Here is a 24413-nt window from a genome sequence, read left to right as displayed (position 1 = left end):
AAAAAAGTAGTAAGGACTATAAAGAAAAGGGGCACTGGGTCCAATGATTCCAGTGTAGGTCATACTTGTGACAAATATTATCTTTTTGATCACTGATCAAATTGCTTAATCTCTTTGAGCTTCAATTTCTTTATGTATAAAATTAGCATAATTATGGTCCTTACTTATAAAATTATTGGGAGAATGAAAAAAAATCTATGTGAAAGAACATTATAATATGCTGAGAGCCATAATGATTTCTGATAAGCTCTGAGAGACATAAGATCAAAAGCACTTAGTTATATCTGTTTTAGAGGGAAAAAGGAAAAGGCACAAACATACATTGATAGTCTACTATGCCTCAGACATTATTCAATGCTTAATCTTTGAACACCAGCTATAAAATTAATGTTAATATTATTATTTTTAAAAAAATTTTAATTAAAAAAAACAAAAAATATTACTATTTTATAGGTAAGAAAACTGAGGCTCAGAGACAGCAAATAATTCATGCTAGATCCATTTTTATAAGCATCAAGCCAGAATTCATACTGAAGCAATGTGAATTTCAATCAAATGTATCGTGTTTGGTTTTTTTTCCTCCATATCATTAACCCTACCTAAAACTACACCAGAATATAGAAAACTTGTATACCTTGTTTCAGAGTTCACCTGGGTGTGAAGAAGCTGATCAACATCAGCCTCTCCTTCTCTATTAGGTGCCAGGAAGAAACCCTAGAAGTCCCAGGGCACTGTGCTAGGTACCAGTGGGGGCTGTGGCATCTCTGCCTGGCCCAAGTTTCTTACTGCTGGACTCAAAACGATAGGGTGTTCTGCGTTGAGCTTCAAAGTCCAATACCACCAACACTCCTTCTTATGTGAGAGCAGGCAACAGTCCAGCAAGGATCTCTGCCTTACTGTCTCAATGCAAGGAAGCTCCACACCACAGAGCTTAGGTCCCCTGCCAGGAGCCCATTAGGATTATCACCAGACTTCACCAAATGCCATTTGTTTCCAGAAAGAGAGTAGAGTAAATAGCCCTTTGATTTGTTGCTTCTCAACTTCTCCAGAAAACTATCCTAAGACTCTAGCAATGGAGAGTCTAGCATACCCAGAGTGGAGGGATGGTAGATCAGGATGGCAAACATTTGGTTTTATTTTCATCTGGTGGGGTAGCAGGGACTAAGGCAGAATGTGAATTTATGGATGAACTAGGCAGGAGTTCTCTAAAGGAGGGCCATCTTGCTAAGTGCAGTAGTGGCATGTTGGGTCAGGGAACTCAGAGCAGAAGCATCAATAATGATGCCATGGCTAGGCAGGATGGCACCTTTAGTCATGCCCAGAGCCAATACTGACCAGGTTACCTCCATTGTACACATCAGATCTTAGTCAGGGATGACTATTATTTGCTCCTATGTCTTTGTATGAAGAGTTTTGACTAGCCCAATTTCGTGACTTTTCCTCTCCCACAGGGATGTGAAGTTTTCTGATTGCTTTCCTCAGTTTTAGAATGGTAGTAGGGTCAGTGCAACTGAGAAGTTCATAGATCTATCTGTCCTTCCCATGGAATTCACCGTGTATGGCATCTAGAATGCAATCAGTAAACTTCTGTTAAATGAGTAAACTAATCACCCCTATGGTTTCACCTCTCATCCAAACTGACAGGTTACTATGTGTTAAGTGCTTTACATTCAGTTCCAGACCAGCTTATGCGGTATCTACATAAATAGCCCCCAAACATATCAGTGGTTTAAAACAACAAAGGTTTATTTCAGATGAGCTGGGGGGGCTCAGCACCATACCACCCTCTCTTTTGGACCCTGGTCGGTGGAGAGACTACCATCTGGAATACTGATGTTACTGAAACAAGCAGTGAAATGGTAAATATAACAATAGCTCTTTAAAAGCTTCCTCCCAGAATCAACATGTGTTCATATTTCATTGGCCGAAGTCAGTCATTTCACTCCAAAAGGGGTGAGGAATTTTAAACCTACCAAAAGGAGAAGAGAATGACAATATTTTGAATGTCTCTATGATCCTTATCCACGTGTTTGTTCATTTAAGCTTTATTCAGCTAGTCTGTAGACGCTATCATTGGTCCCACTTTAGGGATCCCACCAAGGATCTTGAGGCTTAGTGTTATTAATTGAGTTGATCAAGGGAATCAGACAATGAAGCCTGAACTTAGCTTGAGTTACTTCACCAGTCTGTTGAATGTTGCTATTATTAGAGTCTGGAAAATTCTGTTAGGGGAGATACAATGAAGTCACAAGGGTGTCTAGGACCAGATTCTGTGCTTGAAATCATTATGCAAACCTCATAGACCTAAGCCCATGCAGGCAGTGCTTCTGCTCTTCAATTTATCCTTTCTCTTTACTGGAAGAACTTGCTATTCCTTGAGCAGGGTGATAGCTCCTTATATAAGGCATCATACATCTGTCATCATTCCATCCATAGCCAATTTTAAAAGCTAACCAACAGGGATGCCTGGGTGGCTCAGCGGTTGGGCCTTTGCCTTTGGCTCAGGGCGTGGTCCTAGAGTCCTGGGATCGGGTCCCTCATCGGGCTCCCTGCGTGGAGCCTGCTTCTCCTTCTGCCTGTGTCTCTGCCTTCCTCTGTGTCTCTCATGAATAAGTAAATAAAATCTTTAAAAAATAAATAATAAATAAAAATAAAAGCTAACCAACAAAGGCAAATTTCCTTTTTTGTAGATGGTAGGTAATACTCATGGAAATTATTATGTAATTCATATTTATAACAAAACTATTCTTTCCATAACAAATTTTAGTAGTTCAGACATCAGAAGATTGCAAATTCAGTCTGTGGCTCACATTTTTCTTTCCATGTAGACAGGAAAAAATATTTTCCAAATGCTGAGATTAGGATGTAGACTTAGCTTGTTGGGGACAAAATATCACTTGGCTAATGACCTGCAGACTATTTCTGTGGAGTAAAATGAGCTTGCTAAAAATAAATTGTTGGTCTAAAATACCTTCACAAAACTTGGATGTGATCAGAAGATGCTATCGATTGACTATTATTTAGATAATTTACTGGAGTGGGCCAAATAGCCACAGGAACACTTTCCCCAACTTATATAAATAAAGGAATTTATCATAAGGACCTGGGTGGTTCAAAAAATCAAAACAAAAGCAAACTACCAAACCTCTGGAAGGTAATGGAAATAGCACAGCTCTGGGGATCAGGTGAACCACCATCAGAATTCATCAGCTTCATACATCTTTCTTCTGGGGGTTGGTCTCTGCATTGCCCATTCTAATTCCCAGGGTCCTGGAAAAAGTTTCTGAAAGGCATAGCATGGATTATATGCTTCCTGTTAATAGTATCTGGCAGATGTTACCAGCTCAACAAATTGTTGTTGAATCAGTGAAAAAATGAATGACCAAGCTCTCTGGGCCTGCAGGAAATAACACCATCCTTAATTATCCATGCCAGTAATTTCTGGCTGTCATTTTATGGTGCCTTAGGGTTTTATTCATGCCATTAAAACAGACTCTGGCATTCTCAATGCTAATATAATTACTTAATTAAAATATGGGCCCAACATTGATAACACCTTAGACCTAAAACAAAATCTCACTTTGAATCTCAGTTTTTATGTTCTGTTAAAAAAAACCTTTTATTTATAATCATTCATATTTTCATTTTTTTAGATCAGACATAGTATTTAACTTTCAGTCTGAGCCTCTAAGCAGCCTGAAATAATATCAATTGACATTGAACAAATACTTTATGCCAGTCTATCAGCAAATACTTAATCAGTTTTCATCGTATATGTAATACATAATTTAAACTCAAAATTACAGCCAGTATCATTATTATACTCATTGTAAGATGAGTAAACTAAGGCATAGAGTGACTACTTGATTTGATGCAAGTCATACAGCAGAGCAGAGATTTGAATCCAGGGAATTGGTCTCTTAGCCATGTCCTACGCCAATTCCCAGGACTGCCATCGTGGTTGGGTGTCATAGAAATCAGATGCAAGAGCTGGCTATGTAAGCTTCATCTTTCTTTCTATTTCTTCCCTATTTTTTTTCTTTTCATTTCTTTTCCTTTCATTTTTGGAGGGTAAAGTTATGATCTGAACGCACTAATGGTTTGAAACAGACCTTTACATCTGAATAACTCAAAGAAGTGTTTCTAGAGATATTCTCCAGGCCCAACAGGAGAGACTCTGATTCAGTGTGCTGGGGCAAGTAGACACCTGTGTGTAAGGTAAAAGTTCCCTGTGTAACTCTACATGGACTCCTGAGGCTGAACCACTGCATCAGGGTTTTCAGATGCCGAAGGAAGTGCAGAGATTGCATCTTACCTTCAAGGACTTGGAGGAAACTGGGAAATCCAAGTGATGTCAGAAAACTGATCCACCAAAAGCATACCACAACTCCACAAAGATTGTGAATTCGGTCTAGGTGGGAAGAAAAGTTTACAGCAGAAATGCAGTACCTGACTTGATATATAACAAACACTAAGAAATTAGAAACACTTATAGATGAGTCAACGAACTACCTGTGGTCCTGTGTGGCCCCTTTCCCTGTGTTGGGGCATGCCTTTGCATTTGTGAGAGGCTAGAGTGGAATGAAGCAAAAGAATAGAACTCCAGACGAGAAAAACACTGAAAATATATTGTGGTTAGAGTTAACTAGCTTCAATCACTTAAAAATGGAGCAATCTCTTACAAGAAAGAGCAATGGGAAGTAACCCCATACCTTTTATTCATTTCTAATGCTTTCCAGTCTCCAGGCAAGCTCTGTTCTGCAAAAGGGTTTAACGAACTTAAAAAGAAATGCAAGAAGTCATTTCAAAGGATCAGTGTGCTGTGACGTGCTCATACTAATTTGGAAGTCTCTCTGTATTTCGTCATATGAATTATTTAAAATAATTCACACTTCTTTAACAAAATGACTCATGTCTTCTTCCGGTCTCTACATAGTATCCTTCTTGTTGTCGTTACTATAGTCCAAAGACAACTTTTTGACTTTCTGCTTTGTTTGTATTTGTGAGAAAGGCAAAGTTTTTAAAACACGTTAATATCTGCTTGTTTAGGTAGTCGATTTTTTTAAATGAACTAAGTTTGTGCCCTCTTTTTCCTTGTTGTGAGTTTCCATGGGTAATCAACAGACACTAAGTACTTTATTAGGTTAGTACTGAATTTTTTTCCATAGCCCTGGGGCCATCTTACAGTCTGTTTTTTTCATTAGGACTTCACACATGGTGTTTTCAGTAAACTTTTATTTCCTAGGACCTGGTCTTTTTCCATTTAACTCTGGTTTTTCCCTGATTTGCTTTTAGATTATGTAACTGTTGCCAAATTAGACATGGTTTTATAAAACCACCACTACCTCTCGCTGTCAAATTAATATTTTAGTTTATCCACCCAGAAGAAATATCAACAGTCACCCATTTAAGTGACAAAATTAAAATTTGTCATCTAGCCACAGACTGGAAAGAATAACTGATTTTACTCCTCACTTGCCTGACCTCATCTTGATTTTCCATTCCCATGACAATGATCCCACAATCAACAAATATCAATTGAATGCCTACAGTTCAAGAAGCAAAGGACTGTGCGAGGGCCTGAGCATGAGATCCATTAACTACTCTCCATTCCTTCTTTTCCTGTTTTGAAGATGGTGTGAGAGGCTGGCCCAATACCATTGATCACTTCCCCACTTCATGCATGCACCTCCTCCTAACAGACAGAATCTGGCATCCAATATGGAGACTACAAATGCCAGGTACACACTTCCCAGCTTCCCTTACATTTGGAGCATGGCCATGTGGCCCACCATGGCCACTGGAACCTAAAAGGAACTCTACTGAGACTGGGGTGAGAAACTGGGCAAGAAGAATACAGTTCTTCTCTTTAATAAAAAGGATTTAGAGTACAGTTGTCCCTCTCAGCCTTTTTTATACAGTTGTTCCAAATAATTTGCCAAGTTATTTGGCAGCTACCTTGCAATCATGAGGGCGGAAAAGCTTTGGAACAAAAACCAACATTCTGAGGAAGACAGAGTGGAAGTTAGGAGAGCTTGAGTCTTCAATGGCATTTTGAACCATTGAATGAAACCTGGAATTTCCCTGCCCCTGTATTTTATAAATGTGGAATAATGATTGCACTTCTTATCAAATTCATCTTTAAGTGGGCAGTCTATTTTGCAACTGAAGGCTAATATATAAGGTAATTAGCCAGCTAATATACTTCCTTAATTATTATTCTTTCTTCAAAAAGCTGAGATATTAATGCCCTCCAAAACTTCCCTCAATAGCATCTTTTGACAACCCCCAACCAACACTCTCGCTCTCATCCTCTGCCAGGTGGAACAAAGCAACCTTTATTTTCAATTCCCATGTTACCCTGGCATACAGCCACTTATTTCCCTACAAACAACTTAGGTTACCAAAGCTCCCTCTCACTAATAGCTCTCAAATCCAATGCAACAGTGTAATTGGTGTGACCACCTGCACATGGGTTGGTGGCAGACAAGTTAAGTATCTTTACCAAGAGGGGGACTATGTTCACACCTGAAAAGGCAATGATAGTAGTTTAAAGTTCAGAAACAGAGGAAAGTCTATGCTGCATTATACTTAAGTCATCAATATACCAGTCTCTTCCTCAAGCTCATAAACATCTAAAATGAACAGATTGTACCTTTTCCCTTTCTTTCATTTCAATCCCCCCAGTGCCCTGCAGAGAGTTTAGCAGACTAGCATAGTAGCTCCTCAATAACTGTGAAAATGGGCTGATAATTACAGAATTTAAATGTTAAAGCTCAATAACACTTTAGAGACCCTCTAATGTAAACTCTTACAAGTAAAAATTCTGAAGAGTTTACATAAATTCTCAGATATGCAAAGTAGTAGGAGCAAAGCTAGAACTACTACCTAGGATTACTGTCTCTTAGTCCAGTGCACTTTCTTTCTACCAAGGGATGAATACATTTGTAATCTAGGTGAACAGAAAGGATAACCTGCAAATTTATAACTACCAGTGCATGCAGCTACAGTAAGTGGCATCCATTGTTGCAAGAGGGGAGAGAATATTTTGGCCTGGAATGGTCAAGATTTGCTATGATCTATGTCAGGTAGTACAATAGTCTGGATTCTTGACTTTATTGCCTTCACTCTTCTGACATCAGCTTGGAGAAGGCCTCTCTGACTTCTCAATCTAAACTTGGAAAGCACCCTATTTTTTCTCTCTAAGCGCTTTCAACATTTTCACTTCTCTTGACTTCCCACTTCACATTGCACATTTATCTATGCCTTTGTTTGTTTGTTTGTTTCATTTGCATCTCCTCCAGGAGAGTAAGGGCCATGTCTACTTTATTCCCCAGTCTATATCCAGCACCTCACACAGCTACGGATACATAATAAACATTCAATATCTAATCGGTCATGAACTTATTCAACAGCATTCCAGGAGATGGGAGTACAAAGATGAAAAAGGCAGACAAAAGTTTCCACCCTCTCACAGATTATATTCTACTGGAGGAAGACAGAAAATAAGCAGTATAACATAAGCACAATACTGTACATTTAAGAAATTTCAGATGTCACCAATGTGAAGATGTACAGTTTTATGTCTAAACAAAGAAAAGGACATCACAAACTTTGCTCTTGATGTGTCGATGCGTAATAACTTCAGAGATCTAAAAATATGAATGAAGGACAGCCTTAGAAATGATAAAATATAATATATTGTATGTTAGATGATGAGAAGGGTTGCAGCAAAAAATAAAGGCATGCGGGATGTGTCAAGAGAGTGCCTCAAAGTGATGCATGAATTAGGTTGGAATTAGATACGAGGACAGTGGGAGATCAGAGGAACAGGTAGTCATAAAGAATTGATGCATTAATTAAGAATCAACCTTGTATTTATATGGTAGGTAGTAATTTCAGTGGCAGATATATCTTAAACCCAGCCCTGCAATCATTTGTTGTGTGGGCTTGAGCAAGTTTTTGAGTCCTGGTTTCCTAATTTGGAAAATGGGTTTTATAAAATGTGATATTTGAGATAGTGTGTGTAAAAGAACTTGAACTCCATAAATACTAACAGATGATAGTTTTTAATACTTTTGTCAGTAACTCCTGAACTGAATTTCAGTTGATTTCCTATCTCTTTATTGTTTGTTTGTTTGTTTGTTTGAACTCTTGGACCCTTGCTTTGACTTGCAGTGCTGGACTTTCCTTCTTCAATTAACACTTTGTCTTTACATCTTGTTTCAACGTGTCCCTTATCTGTCTTCTCTACTAGATTATAAATTCCTTGAACATGTGAACCCTGACTTGTTCGTACCTGTGTTATCTAGAATATAGTGCTTGGCTCCTAGAAGGTTCTTATAGTATTTCTTGACTGAATGTAAAAACAAATGTGTTGGGTAATGGGCCTTCCCACTCCCCAAAGAGCAAAGGGAAAGTTTTCGATAAAGCCCTGGTGATGAATGCAGTGGGTATCCATCCATCACTCAACAAGACAACTTTTGAGTGCTAACTAGCAATAGTTTCAAAGGAGAATGCTACTCCTTGGACTACATGGGAATATCCCATAGAATATATAGGTCAGTCCTCATCTAGGGCTTTCCCCATCACACCAGTTAATGTCTTCCAAAGGCAGTTACTCCTTTGAGTTTGATTTGGATGAGCCATTCCAATAGTTCCTTCCCATGGTAAACTGTTAACTTTATAAGGTTCTAAAGAGATTACAAATGTTTCTCAACATTTTTGTATGGGTGCCAGAATTGATATCCACCACTGCTCTGTGGGAGGCTTGCCTTCTAGGTGATGCAAAACATCAGGGGGATGATTGGTTTCCCTATGTCATTTAGACAAGTATGACCTGGATAGCATGAGCTGAGCTGTAGGCCCATAAGCCGGCATGCCAACCCGCAAGTGTACTTCTTTGAAAATGATTTAGTTTTTTTCACTTCTTAAGAACTGAGTAGGGCATTAGAAAATGTTTAAAACCAAAATCCCCATTGAAATTTTGAGGTCTTTAAGCAAAAATAACCTTCTTCTGGCTTTGCAGGTCAAGAAACCATTAGAAAGAAATCATCTCAGCTGCCTGGATGGATGGTCTCGAGTCCAGCCACCCAGGCGCCAAAGCCAACACCACTTTGACGCAGATGGGGATTTAGCCAGAAAAGGTAGAGTTCCAGCGTCAGACTCTCTGCTTCTCCAGCCTGGGAGTGAAGGGAGTGGAAGATGGGAGGAGAGGAATGTGGGCCAAAGAATCAACAAAGTGCAACATGTCTCATGGTCAAGTTAGCAGGCAGAGTCCTAAATGATATTAACCAGTTTTTGCAACATGCAGAGAGCCAGCCCCTGCATCAGATGAGCCAGTTGTAGTCTTCCATTTTGGCACCTGCCCACAGGCCTCAAAAAATAGGAAAAAGAGAATTCTAATAACATTTGAAAATCACCTTTAGTCTACAAAAGCTTACTGTAAAATGATGGAATTGAGTTAAACAAAGAAACACCTAGCAAAAGAATGTAATGTAGGGGTGCTTGGGTGGCTCAGCCAGTTAAGCATCCTGCCTTAAGTTCAGGTCATGGTCTCAGGATCCTGGGATGAAGCCCCGCATCAGGCTCCCTATTCAGTAGGGAGTCTGCTTTCTCCCTCTCCCTCTGCCCACTGCTCCCCACCCTGTTTGTGCTCTCTCTCAAATAAATAAATAAAATATTTTTTAAAAAAGAACATAAAAACAAAAAAAGAATGTAATGTACATAAATATCAAATTATTATGTTGTATACTCGAAACAAATACAGTATTGTATGTCAATTATTCTTCAATAAAAAAGTAATAAAAATATGATGGAGTAAGACAGTTCTGAAATAATCTAGAGTTCAAACTCTTTTTTAAACAAGATTTTTATTTATTTATTTATTTGAGAGAAAAAAAAGCGTGAGTGAGAGAGCACAAGCAGGGGATGGAGCAGAGGGAGAGGGAGAAGCAGGCTCCCCACTGAGAAGGGAGCCCAACCTGACCTGGGGGTCCAATGCCAGGATCTTGAGATTATGACTTGAGTAGAAGGCAGCCGCTTAACCAACTGAGCCACCCAGGCACCCCTACAGTTCAAGCTCTTGATTTAAATTTTAGCCCATTTCTTGCTAACTGTGCCACCTTGGACTGGTCACGGGGATCTCAGTGCTACTTTCCTTATCATAGAAATACGAATCATATTTTAACCAATCTACCTGTCAGTTATTGAGAAGATTAAATGATCTGCTGACATTTTGTTGACTTAAAAACACTGTCCACACGTTGGATGTGGTCTTATGCCTTAAGTGATAAAATGATAGGGTATATTGAAAGGTACTGTGACAATATAGATACACTTTATGAATACTTTATGACTAAGAACATCATTTCTATTTAAACTTTTGACACAGTTTGAAACAAAAGCAGACTGTTTCGAAACAAGCAACTTTGCAGAGTGGTCCATGCGTGGTCCACATCATCCTGGCGCCTTTCTCCTCATCTTTATCTGAGCATGAACAGGACAATCTCTTGATTTGCTTTATTTGCAATGTGTGTGGCTTGGCTAGGCAGATATGAGGCATATAATGGCTCCCTTATATAATGCACTGTCTTGCTTTAAGTACTAAATGAAATAAAGCATGTAAAGTTCTTTGAAAAGAATAAAGTGCTTTACAAATGGTGTCTTCAGTGGTATCTCATAAATCTGAACCTCTACTTCTCATATAGCAAGAGTAGTACCTGGTGATTCAAAATCATCCACATTTTTCCCTCAGCACCAATGACTAGGTCCTCTCCCATCTGTGCTTGCTCGCCTTCCCTCTGCTGGGACCACACACCCCGCAGCACTGGTTCATCCACCACCACTACAAGGTCTTCAATAGCCTTGGGTTTCTTGCCTGGAATCTACTTCCTTCCCATATCTGTCTCTCAAAGGCCTGCTAATCTTTCAAAGGCCCTCTCTTTCAGGAAGCCTTTCCAGACACCCCTCTATGCACACTCAATCCCATTTCAAATGCACACCCCCTAAATGCCTAAATAATTCACATCATGTTTTTATCACTATGGCTTCTAACTTCCTGCACCACTTCCTTCCTATAACTTTTAAAAATGCACGGACCAACCTCTGATTGAGAGACCAAGTAATAAACTCCCAGAAGACAAGGAAGACATGTGGACATCTGCCCATGGTCGGTTTCCACAGTGCTTGGTGCCGGGCTGAACACACTGTAGGCACTCCTGGACACATGTTCCAGCTGATTCCACCACCATGGTTGCCACAAGATTTTCTATTTTGAGTATCTATACTTTTAAACAGGTAGCATGAATAGTCTTTGAAATTATAAAGTCTCTCCATTCAATGTCCTTCTCAGCCATGATACCCAGCCTAAGTACAACCATTCTATAGCAACCCATCAATGAATTTGTGTAGAGCTTACTGCTTGCCAGGCATTGTTCTAAGTGCCTTGCGTATCTTTGCCCATTTAATATTCAGAACAATTCTAAGAAGTAATATTTTTAGCTTCCCATCATATAGATAGAGAAACCGAGATACAGAGAAATGAAAGCACATAGTGCAAGGCAGCAAGTTTTCAAATATAAGCGGTCCAGCTTCAGAGTCAGGGCGACCACTCGGGTTATATTGCTTTTCATCTAAAAGGGCCCCAAATGACTTGACCACTAACCTGCCAGATCTTCGTCCTATGATATCTGAACCTTATCTTACATGTTTTTCTTTAAGGTAACCAAAACCCCCTCTTCCACACTTCTCACTGTCCCTGCCCCTTGGGACTTCTGCTTTCGTGTTCCTTTCTTCTCCCCTACATCTAACAACCATGAAAGGAACAGCAGAGTTTCCTTCAAATGTAAACTGTGGTAAGTACCAGGTTGTTGGGAAACCAAGAGGCTACTGAATCAGTCACTGTTTGCTGCTCCCTCCAACAAATATCTCTTTGAGATTCTAGGATGACTCAACCACACATCCCACACCTGCCAAGCAGGATCAGCTGCCCTGAGATCCGAGCCATTCTGAGTGTACACAATTTGAAAGGTCGAGCCCATTTAGAGTCCAGGTCAGTTAAATGATCCACTCGGGAGAAGAAAACAACCCTCATTTATTTAACATTGAAAATTCAGGCTAGGTATCTTACACAAGAACCCAGGAAATATAAATATTGAAATATGACAAATGATAATATGACTATATTATGATTAACCAAGGTACAAACATTTCTTTAAAACCGAACAGAAAAGAGTTTCATCATATTCCAAATCAATCTCCCTCCTGGAGTCAGAGGCCAGGAAGCTTTTACAATTCAGTGCAAAATTTATGTGAGCCTATGTACACTTTTTTGGCTGGAAGTCCTGAAAACAGCTTTCATGAATTTGAAAGCCCCAGCCCTGAGGCTTGTTCTTGGCGAGACAGCATCCCTGCTGCCCCCTGACCGGAGATGAAGCCACAAGTCATCATTTCTACATTTGGCCCTTGGTCCCACTGTGCAAAGTCGTCCCAGTTGGACTGGTTTTGAAGTGCAAGGGTGCCTTTGCCTCTACTGGAACTCCTCCCAGCAGAAGCAATATGCCCCTTGAGAGAAGAAATCCTAGCACAGATAATGATGTCCTTCCTACTGGGACCCAGAGGGTGACCTTAACTGTTCGCGGGCTCCACTGTTCCCACCTGCCTAATTCTGACTGCCATGTGGCGCCTACAGAAATAGGAGCCTTCAAAGGCCATTTCATGTTCCTGAGGACAAATGGTTGTGACAGGACTTGGGCTGGTTCTCATTCACAAATTGTTTATATTCCTCCAGGCCAAATTCTATCCTTTCTCTCCTGTATTCTGAGCTACTCCCTGCACACAGACTCTCCCCTCTGTCCACTCCCTTGCTGTGGGTTCTTGTTATGATGTCTGTAATTTATTTTACAATATATCAGCCCAGTATGATGTTATATACACATTAGTCAGGTGAATCTACTCTCTACAAGTAAACAGTTGACTTAACCAGGATTCCTACTTTCCAGGAGATAAATTAGCATGTCATGAGAAGGCCCGCATTCCAGGGAATCATGCCTACCCATCTCCTGGAGCCACCAGACTCTATTACTTAACTTGATGGTGGTATAATGGGCTCTTATTTGGTGAAATTATGAATATTCAAGGTACTGGGTTGGTAAAGCATGCACTCCTTGTGGGAGGAACATATTCTACAAGTGGGCAAAATTTGTTATGGGGTGTAAAGTGAAAAAAGTCTGAGATACTGCAAGGGTTTTATGTTTCTCAAAAGCACAATCCTACTTGAAAAAAATCATATGCTTCAATATCTAATTTCTCCCTTTAAATTAAATTATTCTCCTTTGAGGGGTAACAATGAAAAGATAAGTGGGGTAATGCTGGGCTAAAGTATTTTAACACCCTCTATATCCTTGTAGGAATACAGAATATAGCAGTTTTTTGCACTTTCTTTTTAGAGTTGGTGAGTATGATGATAGCTATGGGCTTGTCCATATATGGCCTGTCTTGTGTTGAGATCTTTTCCTTCTATACCTAATTTGTTGAGAGTTTTTTTATCATGAAAAGATGCTGAATGTTGTCAAATGCTTTTTCTGCATCTATTGAATAATCAAATGGTTTTTATTCTCCTCTCTGTTAATGTGGTCTTTGATTTGCCTAAGTTGAGACATTCTGGCTTGCCAGGGATAAATCCTACTTGATCAGCCGTAGGATCCTTTTAATATGCTGTTGAATTCAGTTTCCTAATATTTTGTTGAGGATTTTTGCATCAATTTTTATTAGGGATATTGGCCTTTACTTTTCTTGTAGCTCCTTGTTTGGCTTTGGTATCAGGATAATGTTGGCCTCATATCACGAGTTTTGAAGTGTTCCTTCCTCTTCAACTTTATTGTAAGACTTTAAGAAGGATTGGTATTAATTCTTCTTTTAACGTTTGGTGTAATTCACCTGTGAAGCCATCTGGTCCTGGGCTTATGTATTGGGAGATTTTTTTTATTACTGATTCAATCTCCTTATTAGCAATTAATCAATCTGTTGAGACTTTCCATTTCTTCCTGATTCAGTCTTAGCAAGTTGTATGTTTCTAGGAATGTTTCCATTTCTTCTAGGTTGTCCAGTTTGTTGGTATGTAGACTCTGATGATTCTTTATATTCCTTTGGTACCAGCTGTCATACTCAATGGTTCGACTTTTCTTTAGGATCAGGAACAAGACAAGACAAAGTCTCCCTACTTCTATTAGACACAGTACTGGAAGTTCTATTTTTTTAATAATAAATTTATTTTTATTGGTTTTCAATTTGCCAACATACAGAATAACACCCAGTGCTCATCCCGTCAAGTGTCCCCCTCAGTGCCCGTCACCCATTCACCCCCACCCCCAGCCCTCCTCCCCTTCCACCACCCCAGTACTGGAAGTTCTAGCTACAACAATTAAGAAAAAGAAAAAAGTTGGGTCTAAATTGGAAAGGAAGAAATAAAATGATCTCTGTTTACAGACGATATGATTGTATATACAGAAAACCTTAAAGAGTTCACTAAAAATCTGTTAGAACTAACAAACTCACTAAAGTTGCAAGGTACAAAATAAACATACAAAAATCAATTGTATTTCTATCACCAACAATGAACTATCTGTAAGTGAAATCTTGAAAGCAACCTCCTTTTCCATAGCATCCAAAACAATAAAATATTTAGGAATAAAATATTTTTGGGATCTGTGCCCTAGGTTTGATCCCTGAACTGTGCTGTATTCTTGTGGCTGCATCCTCCCACTGAATATTGTCACAATTGCTTCAGGTCAACCTGTAACACAAATTGTGTATAGAAGACCACAAATTTGAGACTTTATCTAAGTATAAATTCATAGTGTGTGGCCACTGGGGGTCTTCTTGCTAATAAGCATCATACATATAGCAGATTTTGATCTAAGAAGAGAAGCTAAACCCCACCTACTTTTAACTGTTGGCTGTTACCAACATATACTAAATACCTAATTATTTTGCAGAACAGAATTTACTTCTAGCTTTAGAAAATCCTCAAATTTATTATAAGCCCCAGAGTTAGTAGTTATGGCTCTGGAATGAGACTCTCTGGGCCCAAATCCATTCATTGATCTCGTGTAAGTTACTTAACTTTTCAGAGCTTCAGTCCTCTTTTTAGTAAAATGGGAAGAATAGTTTCTATATCATGGAAGTTAATAAATATGATAAAGAAATTATAGAAATTGTTAGAAATTGTAGGTATTCAAAAATGTCATTATTATGATGATTAATCAATTATATTACCATTACTTTGAGGAACAATTAAACCTCAAGTATCTAGAAAAATATGTAGAAACAAACAAAAAAAGTAAAAATTTATGTACTCTTTGCATAAATGCTTTTTTTTTGCATATTTACTTATTTTGCCATTTAGCTCTCTTGTATCCTTCTGATAGGTTAGTCACCTACTCCAAAACTAGGATCTAAAATAAGATTCTTTATTAGTAGTATTGGAAATTTACATAGCACTTTAGGACTAATGAGCTCTTTTACATACATCATCTGATTCTCCTGATATCCTTAGGAAGTATGTACAGCTTTATCAGGTAACTGGAATATTAACTTTACAGACAATAAAATCAAAGACTCAAAGAAATCCAAAGACACTTGGATACAAATGATGGACTCTGTTATGGTCTGTTGAGATTCCTTTTTCCCCAGCTTCCTCACTCAGAAATATCAGGAATTTGGCACAACCTTCGACAGACATTGCAAAGAGGAAATTGTGATGTGTGCTGCATGTACAGAAAGGCTTGACATATGTTTTCCTTTGCTCAAGTGGGCAGGGTATACCATTTCATGTAATTGAGCTCTTTTATTAAAAGCCTTTATCAAAGAATGTACATCTTAGGGCGTAAGGGTTTTATGATGATTATGCTGGTGACAACTACCCTCCTACTTTCTGTGGTCTTCCTATCTCTGCTCTAGCTGCATTACCCACCAAAACATGATCCTTTTGCATGTGAGTCAAATCACTTTACTCACATCTTAAGATAGGCCAGTGGCTTCCCTGTCTTTCAACTAAAGTGCTCAATCTTTATTCTAATCCTCTTGTCACTATATGGTTTGGCCTTGCCTACCTCTCTGGCCACAAATAGGTCAAATCTCTCATTCCCTTAGCTCTAGCCAACCGACACCTCTCATTTGGGGTAGCCCACTTATTCTTGGCTTTATCTGGAAGACTTTGACCCCACCTCCTAGAATAGGCCTCTTCATTCTACTGTCCGATCAGAAGTTGCTTTTTCAGAGTTCTTCCCTAAGAAGCTCAGCTGAAGTATCCCCTTCTTAACTACACACCATTATATTATTATGGACTTTAACTCTCTTACCACTCTCTGAAATTGGCTTATCCACCTTCTGAAGAGTTTATTTCTAGGTTTACTTCATTACTCTCTTGCTCTAACCTGACTGGAAGCTTCAAATGTGTGGGAACTATTTCTGCCTATATCAGGGGCATAATGGCTGGCAGCTACTATGTACTAAGTAAATATTTGTTGAATAAATGATTGATGTTACTTTATTTGTACTGAAACAGACTTTTCTGGTTTTGTTAATGGTGTCCCTTCTGCTGAATGTTAAATAACTGTATTTCCCTCTTTAGCTTATCTTCACTTATCTTCACCTAAGGAGGGTCCTTTGGGCTTTTATTTTTTTAAAGATTTTTATTTTATTTATTCATAAGAGAGAGAGACAGACAGACAGAGAGACACAGGCAGAGGGAGAAGCAGGCTCCATGCAGGGAGCCTAACGTGGGACTCGATTCCAGGTCTTCAGGATCAGGCCCTGGGCTGGAGGCAGCGCTAAACTGCTGAGCCACCTGGGCTGCCCTGGGCTGTCTTTTATCTGCAAACTCCTGTTTCAGGAAGCAATTCTCTCTTGTGGGCTAGTTTCTCTGAAGACCATCTCATCAAAAGCTTTGTTTCTAAAGGTTTGTTTTAGTTAAAAGAGGGGAGTTTCCCAGTTAGAAGTACCAACTTGACATCAAGAGAATAGTTGTAAGGGTTCTTATTTATCATATTTGTATGAGCCAGGTACAGACAAATTACAGGAGGTTTGGGGAAGGGGAAAATCTTCTCATCAACACTAGAGATGACCAAATTTCCTGAAGGATTTTTGAAGAACTCTGAGTGTATATGCAGTATTCTCTAACACTTCTCAGATGTAAACATTTATGTGTTCAGAAACCTCCAGGTGAGTAGTGATTTGGGATGTGCATCCTTGTTTAATTAAGGAACCAATTTCTCAGGAATGAGTAGGCACTATATGGATATCTGAGTTTCAGGAAACCTTCGTTGAAGTGACTAGAGCGATTGGCAGACAAAGCCAAAATGCTTATAAGCAGGGGACTATGTCCCCTCCTCAGGCTGCTAAGAAGAACAGATAGTCTGTTATGGTCTGTCGAGATTTTTGTGCCTTTTCCCCAACTTCCCCACCCAGAGGTATCAGGAATTTGTCACCAACTTTGACACAAATTTCAAAAAGGAAACTGTGGTGTGTGTTGTATGTGCAGAAAGTCTTGCCATACAGATTCCTTCTACTGAAAACCTTTATCAGAGAATGCACAAAATTTCCTCCCAGCCAGTAGCCTCCTAACCTCAGTCAGAGAAACCAGAATCCATAAGTGGGTGATGCATTCTAGAAAGTGATGTAGGCATAAATCAGAACTGCCAGAACCATAGAGGCTAGTTCATTAGATGGGAGAGAGGGGAAGAAAGTTCAGAAGAGGAAGAAAAAGGAAATTTGAGGGAGAAAAAAGACTGACTTTACAGTTCTGTATCTATAGCATGTATTGAGCACTAATGTGGCAAAAGCTGATCTTCCCTGGAAACTTAAGCATGAGATTATGAGTCCAGAAAGAGGAGAGTACAACTATGCTACTAAGGGAAAAAGGGGACCCCTCATACAGTGCTGGTGGGAATGCAAGCTGGTGCAGCCCCTCTGGAAAACCGTGTGGACTTTCCTCAAAAAAACTAAAAATAGAGCTACCCTACAACCCAGCAACTGCACTACTGGGTATTTACCCCAAAGATACAAATGAGGTGATCCCAAGGGGCCCCTGCATCCCACTGATCATAGCAGCAATGTCCACAATAGCCAGACTATGGAAAGAGCCCAGATGTCCATTGACAAGTGAATGGATGTATAAAGAAGAATATTATATATATAATAAAATATTACTCAACTATCAAAAACAAAGAAATCTTGCTATTTGCAATGACATGGATGGAACTAGAGGGTATTATGCTAAATGAAATAAATTAGAGAAAGACAAATAGTATATGACCTCACTCATGTGGAATTTAAGAAAAAGAATGGAGGGTCATAGGAGAAGAAAGGAAAAAATAAACAAGGTGGAATCAGAGAGGGAGACAAACCATAAGAGACTCTTAATCACAGGAAAACAAACTGACAGTCATTGGAGGAGAGTGGGTGAAGGGATAGGGTACCTGGGTGATGGGCATGAAGGAGGGTCCGTGATGTAATGAGCCCTGGGTATTATATACGACTGATAAATCACTGACCTCTACCTCTGAAACCAATAATACATTATATGTTAATTAATTGATTTTAAATTTTTAAAAAAGAACTATGCCGCTAAGGATTGAATTTCACCCCCCTTCCCCTGGCTCCCTGACATAATTCATAGGTTGAAATCCTAACCATCAATGTGCCTGAATTTGGAGAAAGGGCTTTTCTAGCAGTTAATTAAGAATAAGTGAGGTTATGAAGGTGCAGCCCTAGTCCAATACGATGGGTGGCCTTTTAAGAAGAGGAAGACAGGAATTTCTCTCCCAACAGGCAAAGAAGAGGTGATACGAGAGCACACAGCGAATGGTGACCACACACAGGCTAGGAAGCGAGGACTCAACAGAAGCTGGCACCCTGATCTTGGACTTTCAGCCTCCAGAAAAGAAAATAAATGTCTATCGTTTAAGCCACCCAGTCTATGGTGTTCCGATATAGCTGCAGGAGCAGGCCAAGACGTATTTCTACCCTCCACTTGATGCACTGATAGGGGTTGCTGAGCACTGGATTGTAAATGAGGCAGCTCTTCTTATAGATCGCATTTCAAAAGACTAGGCTTCCCACTAAAATGTGCAGGGCTCCTTGCAGTGCCATGGACAGGGGTTACGGGGAATAACATGAGATGGTTTTACTGATTCCTCACCTACCACAATGGTATGATTAATATTAAGAATAATAACATATTTGGTAGTAGTAATTGTTAATATAACAATTTAGCAGCTCCTTTCAAAAGCAGTTTTTGTAAAGGGGTGGGGAGTTCTTAAGTGACATGGAGATTTGCCCTCCATTCTCTATGTGTCCATACTATCTGAATTTTACCATATGCAAGGATTTAAAGAGTCGAAACCTAGTTAAACACATACAAATACTTTTACATTTGCGCTGTGATTTTTAGTTTCAGAGGGCTTTTCCTTGCATGTCTGTGTTTGGACCTGGAACCCCAGGAAGTTGGCAGGGTGAAGTTCAAAGAATTCCACCAAGGGCAACTAGAGTGATTGAGTCACTTTCATGCTTAAAACCCTCCAGTGCTTCCTAAAGTCCTTTGGAAAAAGATAAGAATCGATGGCACTTTGCAGCCTGACCTCTGTCCACGCCCCTTTCCAGCATCTTCCAGTCCGTGCAGTGCCTTGCTCTCCATGCACCAGCCATCCTCAGCCACTTCAGGTTCCTTCCAATCACACCAGCTTCCTCCCTGTCCTCCCTGCTCACATGTTCTCCCTCCAACACTACTTTCTCACCACTAGTTAATACTCCTTTTACTGTCTAACATCGTAGGGTCAGATGCTCCTACCTTAACATTTCTTTCCAGGCAGCTCACTGTCCTATTTATGATGTATTTGTGTGATTGCTGGATTACCAGCTTTCCATGAAACAGTTATTAGGGATCCCTAGGTGGCTCAGTGGTTTGGCACCTGCCTTCAGTCCAGAGCATGATCCTGGAGACCTGGGATCGAGTCCCACGTCAGGTTTCCCTGCATGGAGCCTGCTTCTCCCTCTGCCTGTGTCTCTGTGCCTCTCTCTGTGTGTCTCTCATGAATAAATAAATAAAATCTTTAAAAATAAAAAGAAAGAAACAGTTATAATGGAATGAGTGACAATGCTGGTGTCGCACCACCACTGAGTGGGGGATAAGTAGTGCCTATTGATATCTGGTCTGATATTTGCAAGAAATCCTTAAGTCACTGATGACTTAATCAGAAAGTGCTTCAGCTTTCATTATTGTCGTAAAGCAGGTACACATCTACCTCTGCATAGTCTGTAACACCTTAAGAGTCAGATAGCTTTTGTCTAAAATCATTGATATTAGAATCATGTTCATTAGAGAAGAAATTGGCAAACATTAATAAAAGAAAATCAATAGCCTAGTATGTCTCCTCCGTCTGTTCTTTCTCCTATGAAACCAGAAAAGCTTTCATTTTAACAACGAAATAACAAGGAGTATGTTTTTGTTCTTCAAGTTAACAATCTTTGATTTACATAATCTCAGAACCAGTATTTCCAATTTTCAGGCGAGGGGACTTAGGTGCAAGATGATCTAGATACTTGATCAGTCACTTCAGAGCCCCTGGCATGCCCTGTCTCCCAAATGACCTAAATCAATTCCTGTTCTGAGTTTCAGGCATTTCCATTACGATGATGATTAAAGTGGCCTTCTGTCTCAGGTGCTCTGCTACTGTGCTAAAGAGATGAAGTGCTTTCCTCATGGAAGCTCCCGCTATTCGGGCAGTTTCTCTAAGCCTTAAGAGTGGCAGGAATGGAGGCTGGGATGATCAGAAATGCAGGCAGTGAAAATATGTTCAACATGGGGCCGAAGTTGAAAGGGTTCAGGCAAGAGAAGATGAGAGCTATCTGATGAGGTGATGCCTAGAAAGTCAGCATCACACATATCTGGTGACCAGGAACAGAAGGTTAAATTTATGGGGCAATCCATTTAATGTCACAAGTGGTCTCTGCCAATGAGGGATCTGTCACAGGAAGATGAATGTGGTCTGCTAACTTGGTGTCAAATAGCCCCCTTTGGGTTCGGTCCCAAATCCTTGGGTCCATTCCAATGCCAGCTTCAGAGGAACTCTGCCTACAGAGAGTGCTGGGCCTGCTGCCCATAGTGGGGGGGTGGGGGGAGTGGAGCACATGAAAGGACCCAGGGGCATCAGCCAGATTGCCTCAGGAATATAACAAATGAAATGACCAATAACTCACAGTGTCTGTTTCCTGTCAGTCAGTGATTTAAAAATGACCCATAGCCAGGCCCTGAAACACACAGTCAATACACAGTCGATTTTGTAATTCTAGATAAATGGTGCCCCGGCTTTTCTCAGTATTACAGGTAATTACACACACCTCCTTAAGCACACAACCAACCACCACTAACCACTGTTGCTATTATCTGTAGTAGCTCCCAACAGTTACAGGGAGCCAGACACTAAGCTAAAAGCTTCAAGGAATACCACAGGAAGATATAGGATTTCTGCCCTTGGGAGTTTCTAATCTCAGCTCACCTTATGCTCATATAAATGTCCCTCTGAGAACCTCAGATAAGAATAATATAGTAGCTAGCAGGTAATGAGCGCTTTCTATGTGCTAGACACCATTTTGAGTGCCCTACATGTTTTATCCAATTTAATCCTCATTAATAACCTTTATGAATCCACTGAGGTCAGCGTGACTTTTATCCTCATTAAGATAGGTAAAGAAACAACACAGAAAGGCAAATAGGTTGGGGAAAACTTACCTGAGGTCACCGAGCTGGGATGTAGTAGACCTGGGGTTCAAAGCTAGGTGTCTGCCTCCAAGGACCAGTATCTTAGGCATCTCTAGAACAATCATAGACACAATTTAGTAAATATTTCCTATAAGCCAGGCATTTTGCTAAGTGATCTTACGTGTACTCCTCTATGCAATGCTCACCACTAGTGATTAGCTTTATTTATGGAATATTTTTAAAATGCTCTCATTTGTTCCCTCTAAAATTTCCATAATATCAGTATTCTTTTTTCACTTACAGATGAATGAACTGAGGCTTAGGGGAGATATGAAACTTCCCCAGGGTGAACACTGTGGGACTTCCTGCTTGTTTTCTCCAAGGCTTTGGCTCCTGCATGTTGGCATTAGATTATATGTCAACAAAAATGCCTTCAAATAATATACTAGACCAACAACACCCTGATTAAAAAAAAAAAAACACAATAATATTGTCACTTATCTAGTGCCTTACTTCTAACATCTGAATTTACTTGAGTCCGGCAGTAAGTCTATGTTAGTAGCTCAGGCTGTAGATGTTAAAACTGAGGTTCGAAAGTTGAGGGGCTGGTCTGGAGTCGTACAACTTTGGCCTCACTCACTGGTCTTCATTCATTCATTCATTCATTCATTCATAGTTCGCTGTTAGCTCCAGCCTGGGAGGAGGCAAAACTGCAGGAGGCCCTCTGTGGGAGCACCTGGGTGGCTCAGCAGATGAGCGGCTGCCTTTGGCTCAGGTCATGATCCCAGGTCATGGTCCCGGGACCGAGTCCCACGGTGGGCTCCCCTCATTGGGCCTGCTTCTCCCTCTGCCTGTATCTCTGTTTCTCTCTCTCTCTGTTTGTGTGTGTGTCTCTCATGAATAAATAAATAAAATCTTGAAAAAAAAAAAAGGGAACCCTTCTATCTTTTGTAATTCACAGAAGAGCGGACATTCTTTTTTTTTTAAATGTATCTTTTTTAAATTTTTTATTTATTTATGATAGTCACACACACACAGAGAGAGAGAGAGGCAGAGACATAGGCAGAGGGAGAAGCAGGCTCCATGCATTGGGAGCCCGATGTGGGACTCGATCCCGGGTCTCCAGGATCGTGCCCTGGGCCAAAGGCAGGCACCAAACCGCTGCGCCACCCAGGGATCCAAGGGCGGACATTCTTATCCTCTAAATACATTCTACTCTGTGGACCCAGGTTGAACTCCTGGTTAGAAGCATGTCCATTTGAAGGGGCAGATGGTGGGGCCTGGGCGGCTCAGTCAGTTGAGCGTCTGCCTTGGGCTCAAGTCATGATCCCGGGGTCCCAGGATCAAGCCCTCATTATAGGGCTCCCTGGTCAGCGGGAATTCTGCTTCTCCCTCTCCCTCTGCCCCTCCCTTCCCTCTCACTCTGTCTCTCTCTTTCTCCCTCAAATAAAAAATAAATAAAATCTTGAAGAAAAAAAAAAAAAGAAGAAGAAGAAGAAGAAGGGGCATATGCCCTGATCCCTGTGAGCAATACCTGCCTTCAGGGGGGGGCCCTCTTCTGGATTATCACCTTCCATACCTTCCATCCTTAAACTCTGATGAAGAGTAGAACTTGCCCTTTAGGAGAGGCCTGTAAGTGAGCCCTTGGCCCCGACGGGGAAGCCGGCTCCGCAGTCGTGTTTTCGGCCTGGGGTGAAAACCCGGGAGAACTCACGGGAGAAGTTTCGGACCTCTCAGGACGGGGGACCAAGGGTTCCAGAAGTCACCGGGCCTCCCTGCCAGAGGAGTAGCTCGCAGGAGCGGGTGAGGAGGACGAGACCTCTTTATCAAGCCCCAGACTTAGGTCGACAGCTTGGCGGCCGTGGAAGGGCCGTAGGTAGGGCCCCAGCGGCCCGGGACCCCTTTGCTGATGGGGGTGTCGATGGGGAAAACCGAGGCCCAGAGAGCCCGCAGCCCGCAAGCTGTCCCTGCCCTGCCCTGGGCAGCAAGCTGCTGCCCGGCTCAATCTCGGGCTCTGACGGCCCCGGACAAGGAGAAGCGAATGGGGGGGGGGGGACCCCGGCTCTCGGACCCGACAGGAGGGAGGGGAGCTCCTGCTGCGCGACCTCGGGGCCCCGGGCTTCGGGAGGGCTCCCAACAGCTCTGCGACAGCGCGGGGCCTCCCTGGCTGCTGGAGCTCTCGGGGCGCGCGGGGGGCTGCAGGGGTGTGGGGGGACCCCGGGGACACCCCCCCACCCCCCCACCCCCCACCCCGGTCCTGGCCGCAGCGGCCCCGCAGCCCCGCGGCGCGCGCCCGGCCCTCCCAGCGCCGCCAGGAGCCGCCCGCGGGCGGGACGCGGCCCGGAAACCCCAGCACCGCGCGGAGACAGCGGCCTCCTTGTTGCGCAGCCCCGCGGCCCCCGCCCCGGCCCCGGCCCCGCCCCGCCCCGCCCCCCCCCCCCCGCGGAGCCCGCCAGCCCCGCCCCGCGCCCAGCCCCCACCGCGCCGGCCCCGAAAGCGTTAACCCCGCGCCTCTGCACCCCGCCCGAGTTCCTAAAAAAGAAAGGTGCAAAGTTTGGTGCAGATAGAGGATGAGCGATCAAAGCCCCGCCGGTACTTCCTGCCGCCCGGACGCTGTATATAAGGTGATGAGCGCGCGGGCTGCGGAGACGCC

At 41.6% G+C, this 24413-nt stretch overlaps 1 long non-coding RNA gene across 1 annotated transcript in view; it reads right to left on the bottom strand.

The window, feature by feature from the left end:
* Positions 1-23918, bottom strand: part of LOC129502515 (uncharacterized) — a 74747-nt gene extending 50829 nt beyond the window's left edge. The window contains exons 1-2 of the long non-coding RNA XR_008662977.1: positions 23340-23918; positions 21791-21872 (exon numbers count right to left, since the gene is read on the bottom strand). This is a non-coding gene — a long non-coding RNA (uncharacterized LOC129502515). The remainder of the gene's footprint in view (positions 1-21790; positions 21873-23339) is intronic.
* Between the last annotated feature and the right edge of the window lie 495 nt (positions 23919-24413).

The sequence above is a fragment of the Nyctereutes procyonoides genome, unplaced genomic scaffold (genome assembly GCF_905146905.1).
Source record: "Nyctereutes procyonoides isolate TBG_1078 unplaced genomic scaffold, NYPRO_anot_genome, whole genome shotgun sequence".
Lineage (NCBI taxonomy): Eukaryota > Metazoa > Chordata > Mammalia > Carnivora > Canidae > Nyctereutes > Nyctereutes procyonoides.
This window is presented reverse-complemented; position numbering and strand designations above follow the sequence as displayed.